This window comes from Acipenser ruthenus, chromosome 24, assembly GCF_902713425.1.
Source record: "Acipenser ruthenus chromosome 24, fAciRut3.2 maternal haplotype, whole genome shotgun sequence".
NCBI lineage: Eukaryota > Metazoa > Chordata > Actinopteri > Acipenseriformes > Acipenseridae > Acipenser > Acipenser ruthenus.
Window position 1 is genome coordinate 30,234,049 of NC_081212.1, and position 12,372 is coordinate 30,246,420.

The 12,372-nt window shown below is 46.7% G+C and overlaps 1 long non-coding RNA gene across 4 annotated transcripts; it reads left to right on the forward strand.

Annotated features, from left to right (window-relative positions):
* Window positions 1-10,550, forward strand: LOC131700650 (uncharacterized). 4 transcript variants are annotated; one of them, XR_009308461.1, is made up of 11 exons: window positions 1-515; window positions 1,024-1,294; window positions 2,327-2,579; window positions 2,953-3,316; window positions 3,926-4,172; window positions 4,540-4,903; window positions 5,513-5,759; window positions 6,127-6,490; window positions 7,025-7,130; window positions 9,261-9,758; window positions 10,041-10,550. It is a non-coding gene; the product is annotated as an uncharacterized LOC131700650 (long non-coding RNA). The 4 variants fall into 4 exon arrangements; XR_009308458.1 differs by having other exon boundaries at window positions 6,127-7,130; XR_009308459.1 differs by having other exon boundaries at window positions 2-515; window positions 1,024-1,129; window positions 6,127-7,130.
* The last annotated feature ends 1,822 nt before the right edge of the window (window positions 10,551-12,372 follow it).

Here is a 12,372-nt window from a genome sequence, read left to right on the forward strand (position 1 = left end):
ATTGGATAAAAGACAAGTCACAAATTAAATGACTTCTGATTGGCGAACGCAGTTAGCGAATCAAAAGTTAGAAATGCGTTACCTAATTTGTATAGACCCTATAGCTGTCCAAGGTGCGCACCTGTTTAAAAATATACATTTATTATTAATAAAACATTTTTTTTAGTACACGTGTCCACGTCAGTATTTTAATAATATTATATTTTCATGCTTTTAGTGAAGAATTGTTTTACTATCAGTCATATTTTAAAACGGGCAGTTTCGAAATAACCAAAGAAAACAACGATTCTAAACCGGAACGTGCCTGAAGGAATCAACTGTAGTTCTCTTTTATAGCGGTTTAAAATGTATCTAAAAGTATATACGGGTGTTTGCAATAAGTTAATCACTGTCATGTCATGTCTGTGTGAAACGACTTTATTTCATGTGATAAGTTTGTGGAAGAAGGACGCCATGTGAGGAGGCGTTTGCTCTTGTTTTACACAGACTACGAGGGACAGCGCTCGTTAAACCAGGTGAGTGCATCTCGTTTACTTTGTTTATTATTCAGTGCAGCGGTTGTTTTTGAATCCCGCATTTTTAATAACAAATGGCCGTCCGGACCCGCTTGTGACTGTTTGCTGAGTGGATTTTAATAATGTGTTTGTCTTTGTGAGCTCTGATCAGCAGGGTGCGGTTTCCCCGGCTATATTGACTGGGGGTCATCTTTATTGTTTATAATCGTACGTTGTTACTGCCTTTTAGCTCTTGAGCATAATAATCTCAATCCCGTTTGAAATGACACTAAGTGCATTTGCATGGTGGCAGATGAGGGATGTCGCTTCACTCGAGGCTTGCGTACTGATGAAGATGTAGTTTCAGTGTTTAATGGTTATCCCCTCACCGTGTGTGTGTGTGTGTGTGTGTGTGTGTGTGTGTGTGTGTGTTCTTGTCTCTCGCCTGTCCTGTGAGGATGAAGATGTAGTTTCAGTGTTTAATGCTCATCCCCTCAGTGTGTGTCTGTATGTTCTTGTCTCTTGACAGGTCTGTGAGGATGAGAAGGTCTCCACAGTCTGGAGTCTGGTCTCTGACAGGCTCAACATACCTGTCAATCAACAGGGACTCCTCTACAAAGGCAAGGCGCTGGCAGGTAGGCTGAACAGCACAGCACAGCTCACCCCTCCTCTCACCCCTCGCCTCACCCCTCCTCTCACTCCTCGCCTCACCCCGGGTCAGTGTGGCACAGCCTGCCTGCTCTTCTGAACAAACACTTCAGCCCTGCCAACGCAGTGAGAGTCTGGAGCAGCTACACGAGGTAACCTGAACACAAACACACACACTGCTATACACACACACACACAGACACACACAAACACACACACAGTGAGAGGCTGGAGCAGCTACACAAGGTAAATTGAACACAATAAACACTGCTACACACACAATCCTAGCTGCAGCAGATGTACAATGTTATACAGACACACACAGACACAGCTGTACAGTGACACAGAGACGCACACACTATCACAGCTGCAGCACACACACTCTGAAATGCAGGTGTAGAGCAGCGTGTAGTTGTGACTCTGTGTCTCTCTCCTCCCCCTCTCCTCTTCTCTCCTTACTTTGTTTAAAAGAATAGAAGCACACCCAGTGAGCAAGGCATTGAGCAGCCCCACATCCCGCTTCACAATACCGCTACATATTGACCGACTGTTCGCATTGTGTGTGTTTGGTAAGACAAACCACATTTTCTACTTCTACTTTCTATGATTGGGCAAGTCAGCGGTTGTTTGATAACAGAACATAAAACATCACAGAGTGGGTTGAACTGCATTGCTGCAAACCAAGGCCCTTTAAAATGTGTACCTTCCCAGCTCAGGTATTGCTGAGGTAAAGAGACACTTCCTACAGGAGGACAGGACGTTGTCAAGGAGGGGATGTCGTCACGTGTCCTGAGGGCTTTCTTAAAAACATTGTTTTATTATTTCTAAGCGCACGTTGTTACTGCCTTTTAGCTCTTGAGCATAATAATCTCAATCCCGTTTGAAATGACACTAAGTGCATTTGCATGGTGGCAGATGAGGGATGTCGCTTCACTCGAGGCTTGCGTACTGATGAAGATGTAGTTTCAGTGTTTAATGCTTATCCCCTCACTGTGTGTTTGTGTGTTCTTGTCTCTCGCCTGTCCTGTGAGGATGAAGATGTAGTTTCAGTGTTTAATGCTCATCCCCTCACTGTGTGTTTGTGTGTTCTTGTCTCTCGCCTGTCCTGTGAGGATGAAGATGTAGTTTTAGTGTTTAATGCTTATCCCCTCAGTGTGTGTCTGTATGTTCTTGTCTCTTGACAGTTCTGTGAGGATGAGAAGGTCTCCACAGTCTGGAGTCTGGTCTCTGACAGGCTCAACATACCTGTCAATCAACAGGGACTCCTCTACAAAGGCAAGGTGCTGGCAGGTAGGCTGAACAGCACAGCACAGCACAGCTCACCCCCTCCTCTCACTTCTCGCCTCACCCCGGGTCAGTGTGGCACAGCCTGCCTGCTCTTCTGAACAAACACTTCAGCCCTGCCGACGCAGTGAGAGTCTGGAGCAGCAACACAAGGTAACCTGAACACAATAAACACACACTGCTATACACACACACACACAGACACACACACACACAGTGAGAGGCTGGAGCAGCTACACAAGGTAACCTGAACACAATAAACACACACACTGCTATACACACACACACACACACACACAGTGAGAGTCTGGAGCAGCTACACAAGGTAACCTGAACACAATAAACACTGCTACACACACAATCCTAGCTGCAGCACATGCACACTGTTATACAGACACACACAGACACAGCTGTACAGTGACACAGAGACGCACACACAATCACAGCTGCAGCACACACACTCTGAAATGCAGGTGTAGAGCAGCGTGTATTTGTGACTGTGTCTCTCCCTCTGCCTCTCTCTCAGGATTACGAGCGGAGGCTGCGCTTGTTGAGCCTGGATGATATGGAGCCGCTGGCGACCCGCATGCTTCACCCTGAGGCTGTGGAGTGCATGGAGCTGTCCTTCCTGGACCGAGGAATACTGCTGCTGCCCTCTCCCCCTCTCCCCTCTCTTCTCCCCCTCTCCCCTCTCCTCTCCACCTCTCCCCTCTCTTCTCCCCTCTCCCCTCTCTCCTCTCCTCTGTACTCTCTCCTCCCCCTGTCCTCTTCTCTCCTTACTTTGTTTAAAAGAATAGAAGCACACCCAGTGAGCAAGGCATTGAGCAGCCCCACATCCCGCTTCACAATACCGCTACATATTGACTGACTGTTCGCATTGTGTGTGTTTGGTAAGACAAACCACATTTTCTACTTCTACTTTCTACGATTGGGCAAGTCAGCGGTTGTTTGATAACAGAACATAAAACATCACAGAGTGGGTTGAACTGCATTGCTGCAAACCAAGGTCCTTTAAAATGTGTACCTTCCCAGCTCAGGTATTGCTGAGGTAAAGAGACACTTCCTACAGGAGGACAGGACGTTGTCAAGGAGGGGATGTCGTCACGTGTCCTGAGGGCTTTCTTAAAAACATTGTTTTATTATTTCTAAGCGCACGTTGTTACTGCCTTTTAGCTCTTGAGCATAATAATCTCAATCCCGTTTGAAATTACACTAAGTGCATTTGCATGGTGGCAGATGAGGGATGTCGCTTCACTCGAGGCTTGCGTACTGATGAAGATGTAGTTTCAGTGTTTAATGCTTATCCCCTCACTGTGTGTTTGTGTGTTCTTGTCTCTCGCCTGTCCTGTGAGGATGAAGATGTAGTTTCAGTGTTTAATGCTTATCCCCTCACTGTGTGTGTTCTTGTCTCTCGCCTGTCCTGTGAGGATGAAGATGTAGTTTCAGTGTTTAATGCTCATCCCCTCACTGTGTGTCTGTGTGTTCTTGTCTCTTGACAGGTCTGTGAGGATGAGTAGGTCTCTACAGTCTGGAGTCTGGTCTCTGACAGGCTCAACATACCTGTCAATCAACAGGGACTCCTCTACAAAGGCAAGGCGCTGGCAGGTAGGCTGAACAGCACAGCACAGCTCACCCCTCCTCTCACTTCTCGCCTCACCCCGGGTCAGTGTGGCACAGCCTGCCTGCTCTTCTGAACAAACACTTCAGCCCTGCCGACGCAGTGAGAGTCTGGAGCAGCAACACAAGGTAACCTGAACACAATAAACACACACTGCTATACACACACACACACAGACACACACACACACAGTGAGAGGCTGGAGCAGCTACACAAGGTAAATTGAACACAATAAACACAGACACTGCTACACACAGACACACACACACAGTGAGTCTGGAGCAGCTACACAAGATAAATTGAACACAATAAACACTGCTACACACACAATCCTAGCTGCAGCACATGCACACTGTTATACAGACACACACAGACACAGCTGTACAGTGACACAGAGACGCACACACAATCACAGCTGCAGCACACACACTCTGAAATGCAGGTGTAGAGCAGCGTGTATTTGTGACTGTGTCTCTCCCTCTGCCTCTCTCTCAGGATTACGAGCGGAGGCTGCGCTTGTTGAGCCTGGATGATATGGAGCCGCTGGCGACCCGCATGCTTCACCCTGAGGCTGTGGAGTGCATGGAGCTGTCCTTCCTGGACCGAGGAATACTGCTGCTGCCCTCTCCCCCTCTCCCCTCTCTTCTCCCCCTCTCCCCTCTCCTCTCCACCTCTCCCCTCTCTTCTCCCCTCTCCCCTCTCTCCTCTCCTCTGTACTCTCTCCTCCCCCTGTCCTCTTCTCTCCTTACTTTGTTTAAAAGAATAGAAGCACACCCAGTGAGCAAGGCATTGAGCAGCCCCACATCCCGCTTCACAATACCGCTACATATTGACTGACTGTTCGCATTGTGTGTGTTTGGTAAGACAAACCACATTTTCTACTTCTACTTTCTACGATTGGGCAAGTCAGCGGTTGTTTGATAACAGAACATAAAACATCACAGAGTGGGTTGAACTGCATTGCTGCAAACCAAGGTCCTTTAAAATGTGTACCTTCCCAGCTCAGGTATTGCTGAGGTAAAGAGACACTTCCTACAGGAGGACAGGACGTTGTCAAGGAGGGGATGTCGTCACGTGTCCTGAGGGCTTTCTTAAAAACATTGTTTTATTATTTCTAAGCGCACGTTGTTACTGCCTTTTAGCTCTTGAGCATAATAATCTCAATCCCGTTTGAAATTACACTAAGTGCATTTGCATGGTGGCAGATGAGGGATGTCGCTTCACTCGAGGCTTGCGTACTGATGAAGATGTAGTTTCAGTGTTTAATGCTTATCCCCTCACTGTGTGTTTGTGTGTTCTTGTCTCTCGCCTGTCCTGTGAGGATGAAGATGTAGTTTCAGTGTTTAATGCTTATCCCCTCACTGTGTGTGTTCTTGTCTCTCGCCTGTCCTGTGAGGATGAAGATGTAGTTTCAGTGTTTAATGCTCATCCCCTCACTGTGTGTCTGTGTGTTCTTGTCTCTTGACAGGTCTGTGAGGATGAGTAGGTCTCTACAGTCTGGAGTCTGGTCTCTGACAGGCTCAACATACCTGTCAATCAACAGGGACTCCTCTACAAAGGCAAGGCGCTGGCAGGTAGGCTGAACAGCACAGCACAGCTCACCCCTCCTCTCACTTCTCGCCTCACCCCGGGTCAGTGTGGCACAGCCTGCCTGCTCTTCTGAACAAACACTTCAGCCCTGCCGACGCAGTGAGAGTCTGGAGCAGCAACACAAGGTAACCTGAACACAATAAACACACACTGCTATACACACACACACACAGACACACACACACACAGTGAGAGGCTGGAGCAGCTACACAAGGTAAATTGAACACAATAAACACAGACACTGCTACACACAGACACACACACACAGTGAGTCTGGAGCAGCTACACAAGATAAATTGAACACAATAAACACTGCTACACACACAATCCTAGCTGCAGCACATGCACACTGTTATACAGACACACACAGACACAGCTGTACAGTGACACAGAGACGCACACACAATCACAGCTGCAGCACACACACTCTGAAATGCAGGTGTAGAGCAGCGTGTATTTGTGACTGTGTCTCTCCCTCTGCCTCTCTCTCAGGATTACGAGCGGAGGCTGCGCTTGTTGAGCCTGGATGATATGGAGCCGCTGGCGACCCGCATGCTTCACCCTGAGGCTGTGGAGTGCATGGAGCTGTCCTTCCTGGACCGAGGAATACTGCTGCTGCCCTCTCCCCCTCTCCCCTCTCTTCTCCCCCTCTCCCCTCTCCTCTCCACCTCTCCCCTCTCTTCTCCCCTCTCCCCTCTCTCCTCTCCTCTGTACTCTCTCCTCCCCCTGTCCTCTTCTCTCCTTACTTTGTTTAAAAGAATAGAAGCACACCCAGTGAGCAAGGCATTGAGCAGCCCCACAACCCGCTTCACAATACCGCTACATATTGACTGACTGTTCGCATTGTGTGTGTTTGGTAAGACAAACCACATTTTCTACTTCTACTTTCTACGATTGGGCAAGTCAGCGGTTGTTTGATAACCGAACATAAAACATCACAGAGTGGGTTGAACTGCATTGCTGCAAACCAAGGCCCTTTAAAATGTGTACCTTCCCAGCTCAGGTATTGCTGAGGTAAAGAGACACTTCCTACAGGAGGACAGGACGTTGTCAAGGAGGGGATGTCGTCACGTGTCCTGAGGGCTTTCTTAAAAACATTGTTTTATTATTTCTAAGCGCACGTTGTTACTGCCTTTTAGCTCTTGAGCATAATAATCTCAATCCCGTTTGAAATTACAGTAAGTGCATTTGCATGGTGGCAGATGAGGGATGTCGCTTCACTCGAGGCTTGCGTACTGATGAAGATGTAGTTTCAGTGTTTAATGCTCATCCCCTCACTGTGTGTTTGTGTGTTCTTGTCTCTCGCCTGTCCTGTGAGGATGAAGATGTAGTTTTAGTGTTTAATGCTTATCCCCTCAGTGTGTGTCTGTATGTTATTGTCTCTTGACAGTTCTGTGAGGATGAGAAGGTCTCCACAGTCTGGAGTCTGGTCTCTGACAGGCTCAACATACCTGTCAATCAACAGGGACTCCTCTACAAAGGCAAGGCGCTGGCAGGTAGGCTGAACAGCACAGCACAGCACAGCACAGCTCAGCACTCAGTTAAAAAGGATGCATGTTATTCTACATATATCTATTAACAGTAACACCTGCAAACAAAGTGTTTTCAATCTTTTATCATCTTTGAGTTGCATGAAGTGTTTTAACCCTATGCTGCCTACGGGGAATAAACATATCCGGTCATAAACATGATGCCTTTCTGTTTAAACACTTGTAGTTTTGGAACCTTAAATCAGAAATGAAAACCCAATACACCTACAGAAAGGCATTAAGTAGATCTTTCCATTGATGTAATTTATTTTGTTGTGGGGTGATTTTATTTTTATTTTCATATGAGCTACACCTCCCAAAAAATTATCGAAATATGGAAAATAATAAATAATATTTTTAAAAATTGGTCAATTTCAACCTCTTTCCAAGAGTTATATATATATTAAAAAAAAAACTAGAGTATATTGTAGCTGCACAATTTTCCAAGGAATTCAAATCTGAAATCAGAATTGAAATATCTTGAACAGTTGCAGAGCTAGATAAGGTTTTGCAATGCCTAGTATTTTACAAAAATCAACCTCCGAAATGGCAAAGGCTGACCAGGGTTAAAACTTGGCAAAAAGTGAGACTGGAAACACTGTTGCCCTGTTTGAGATACAATTATATTTCAGTACAAAAATAAAGAAACAACACACAAGTTATCAAGTAAAATGTTTAATTTTTTTATTTGAAAAAAAAGTATATTACAAATAAAACTCTGAAATTAAGAATTTTATTTGGGAGGGAGGGAGACAAAAAAAATAAAACCTTCCATATTGTGCTGTATATATTTATTATCAAAACTACCCTGCAGTTGAAGTGCTGGACTGGGGCTCCTCCAGATCACTCTCCTCCTCCTCCTCATCCTCCTGCAGCAGCTCTTCATCATGGAGGTCCTCCTCCATGGCGTACATGCCCTCGATCTCTTCCTCAGTCAGGGCCCTCCTCCTCTTCAGTGACTGAACCACATGCTAGAGCTGATTGTCTGCATCCATTTTCTGGCTTTCACACACCCACATAAAACATTAAAATAAATACCAATTAATAATAATAATATTAATACTAATATTAATATTCTGCTCCATCCTTTTTCACACACATAAAAAAGTAAACAAGTAATAAAATACATGGCTAAATAATAATAGTGACAACAGCTAAATAATGTTTTCTGTTTACACACAGTAAACGAGTAATAAAATACATGGCTAAATAATAACTACAGCTAAATGTCTTTGTTTTTTACATAGGCTACATACACAACGTAAAAATAAAAACTAAACAAGGTGTTTTCCTCATTCTTTTACACATCGAATAAAAAGTTAAAAAATAATAGATGCATAATTAATTAACAATAACGACTACAGAGAAATAATGAATCGACTAGAAAAAGTAAAACAGACGTACACAAACGCCTAACTTTGCATCACATGCGATAGACCTGTTAGTTTTGCCTTCTCTCCTGAGGAAAAACAAGTCTAAAATAAAAACGTATGTGAAACTAACTATAAGAAAGATGTTTAAAAAAACAAACAAACAAAACAAAACGTGGTGTTGGTACAGTAACTCCTCTTGTCTGCAGCAGTCATGAAGTTAGCCCTGCCCAGCAAGCAAGCGCACACACAAGAGACACAGCGAAAACAAAACAAAACAAAAATAAACACTGCAGATGTACTCAGCACAAAAAAACAATATCAAGTTGAAAAAAACAACAACAACAATATGGTTAATTAGCCCAAGTACCTCCCGTTTAGATGATATGTAGATTAGCACTCTTGGGATTGTAAAACTGGAGATACAGCGCTTTGACTCTGCTGTGCACTCAGTCACAATGGCTCCAGCAGAGACTCGCCCTTGTAATCAAAATATTATATGTCCCGCCCACCCTAGCCCTAAACCAATGGTATCATGGCAAGCCCCGTAATCATGGCTATGACTCATACTTTAAAAAAAACAAAATTGCTGATTGGACGGCAGAGATATGACGTGTTTTGTCATCGTAACAAAAGTTATGAAATTACACCGAGTCAGCAGCTAAGAGTTAATCTACCTGGTCTTGAATCTCTCCTGTTTCTCCCCCTCCCTCTCTCTCTCTCTCAGATGAGCACAGACTGTCACACGACTCCATCGCTCCCGATTCCAAGCTGAACTCGTTGTGACGCCCCCAACAGAGAAAGTGTCACCCGAGCAAGAACAGCACTCCGTGTCACCCCTCCTCTCAGACCTCACCCCTCACCCTCGCCTCACCCCTCCTGTCACACCTCACCCCTCGCCACACCCCTCCTCTCACACCTCACCCCTCCTCTCACCCATCGCCTCAACCCTCCTGTCACCCCTCGCCCCTCCTCTCACCCCTCGCCCTCACCCCTCCTGTCACACCTCACCCCTCGCCACACCCCTCCTCTCACACCTCACCCCTCCTCTCACCCATCGCCTCAACCCTCCTGTCACCCCTCGCCCCTCCTCTCACCCCTCGCCTAACCCCTCCTCTCACGCCTCGCCTCACCCCACCCCGGGTCAGTGGCACAGCCTGCCTGCTCTTCTGAACAAACACTTCAGCCCTGCCGACGCAGTGAGAGTCTGGAGCAGCAACACAAGGTAACCTGAACACAATAAACACACACACTGCTATACACACACACACACACACACACAGTGAGAGTCTGGAGCAGCTACACAAGGTAACCTGAACACAATAAACACTGCTACACACACAATCCTAGCTGCAGCACATGCACAGTGTTATACAGACACACACAGACACAGCTGTACAGTGACACAGAGACTCACACACAATCACAGCTGCAGCACACACACTCTGAAATGCAGGTGTAGAGCAGCGTGTATTTGTGACTGTCTCTCCCTCTGCCTCTCTCTCAGGATTACGAGCGGAGGCTGCGCTTGTTGAGCCTGGATGATATGGAGCGGCTGGCGACTCGCATGCTTCACCCTGAGGCTGTGGAGTGCATGGAGCTGTCCTTCCTGGACCGAGGAATACTGCTGCTGCCCTCTCCACCTCTCCCCTCTCTTCTCCCCTCTCCCCTCTCTCCTCTCCTCTTTACTCTCTCCTCCCCCTCTCCTCTCCTCTCCTTACTTTGTTTAAAAGAATAGAAGCACACCCAGTGAGCAAGGCATTGAGCAGCCCCACATCCCGCTTCACAATACCGCTACATATTGACTGACTGTTCGCATTGTGTGTGTTTGGTAAGACAAACCACATTTTCTACTTTCTGCTATTTTAAAAGGAGCCCAGTTTGGTGCAGGAGGCTTGTGGGTAACAGAGTTGTTTTTGCTGGGGACTGCAGCCCTTCCATTACCATTGCTCGTAGAGGGGAGATTGTTTTACTTTCAAGCCTTTTTCTTTAATAAATCCGGACGTTTGGAAATACATACTGTGTGGGCGTTTCCCTTCTTCATGGCTCCATGCAGCATCCTGTCACACAACAAGCCCTGAAAGGGGATCTATACATATTTATTCTCAATCACCAGGCAGTAATTGCAGCTACAATACAGACACACAACGTGTCACTTTTATTGGCTGAAACTTTAAACTACGAGTAGAAGCCTCTGAAGCCTTTTCATGGCCCTCCACCTGTCCTTGATCAGAACGCTGTCCTTCCTCTAAGGGGTCGCTTTCCATGCTAATCTTCCGTTTCCTCTGCAGAAAGGACAGGACAGTGTTCACAGAGCTCCCTTCACTCCCGCAAAGCCAAGACATCCAGGCTCTTGTGCTGCTTTGCTCCCCAGCGCCCGAGTGCTTGCTGGCAGTGCTGAGGCACGCTCACCCTGAACAGCAGCGCTAGCTTTGCCTATTGAGGAAGGCTTGGCGCTCCCGTTGGTTCATCAGTAATAATGATTTAGTGGAGACAGTACAGTGCTCGGGGGGGATGAAAGTTTACATCAGAATAGAAACTTTGCACAAAGTCAACCTGCTGGAAGTGGAATCATTTCTGCTGCGCAGCTTCAGATTCCACAGCTTGACGAGGAACACAATATAAAAAACACATGTTCCTCTGGAAGCCACACAGTTATTATATATATGATTAGTGTTAACACTCATAGCATTGACCTGGTATCCCTGGTATTTACCTCCGAGCCCTGCTGTGTAACAGGGGTGTTTCATAATCCCTCCTCTCTTCAGTGGCATGAAAGACTGCAACTGTGCAGTCAGCGCCAGGATTCTCAACTCCTGCAGTGCGACCTCTGACAAGGGAAGTGAACCTCATATACAAGGTTAGACAACAAGGCAGTCACAAGCAGACAGGTGGTGCAGTGGGCTAGTTCACTAGCATGCTGTGCTGCTTACCTTGGGGGACTGAGTTCAAATCCAGGTGAGTTCCTCCTTTGTTTTCAAAGACTTGGTTAATTTCTTATATAAGACAATGAAAAAGCAGACTACTCTGTGGAAGTAAGATGGACTGGGTTCAAATCCAGGCGAGTTCTTTGCTTGTTTCAAAGAATGTGTTAATTGAGCTCATATATAGTGTGAACCAAAGCTTTCCTGTGGGAGCTGGTGGCGCAGTGGCTATGCTGATGGCCTTCTCTCCCTGAAGACGGTGGTTCGAATCCTGGTCCCGGAGGCGAGTTCCTGAGGTAAGTAATGCTGTTGGTTGTGAGTCATGGTGGTGGTTGTAAATCTGGGTGTTGACTGTAAGTAATGATGCAGGTTGTAACTAACGATGTTGGTTGTGTCTCCACAGACGGAGGAGGGCCGTGTGCCCTGAAGAGGAGCCGGAAGAGGATGAAGAGGGGGCTTGGGCCCCCGGCTGCGGGGGGAGTGGAAGACGGGGGTGTTGGTACCACGGGGGGAGGAAAAGCAGCAGGAGGTGTAAACATGGGGGAGCAGGCAGGGATGTATGTTACCTTGCCCCTTTTGCCCTGCAATGGGCCCGATCAGCTGAGCTCTAGAGATGATTATAGGACATAAGATATCTTTAACGCTCCCTGTCAGATGGCAGGGCAAAAGGAATATCCCTGCCTGCTCCCCGCTCCCCCATGTTTACACCACCTCCTTCTTTTCCTCCTCTCTGGTACCAACACCCCCATCTTCCACTCCCCCCACGGCCGGGGGCCCCAGCCCCCTCTTCATCCTCTTCCGGGCACATTGCCCTCCTCCGTCTGTGGAGACACAACCAACATCGTTAGTTACAACCTGCATCATTACTTAGTCAACACTCAGATTTACAACCACCACGACTCACAACCAACAGCA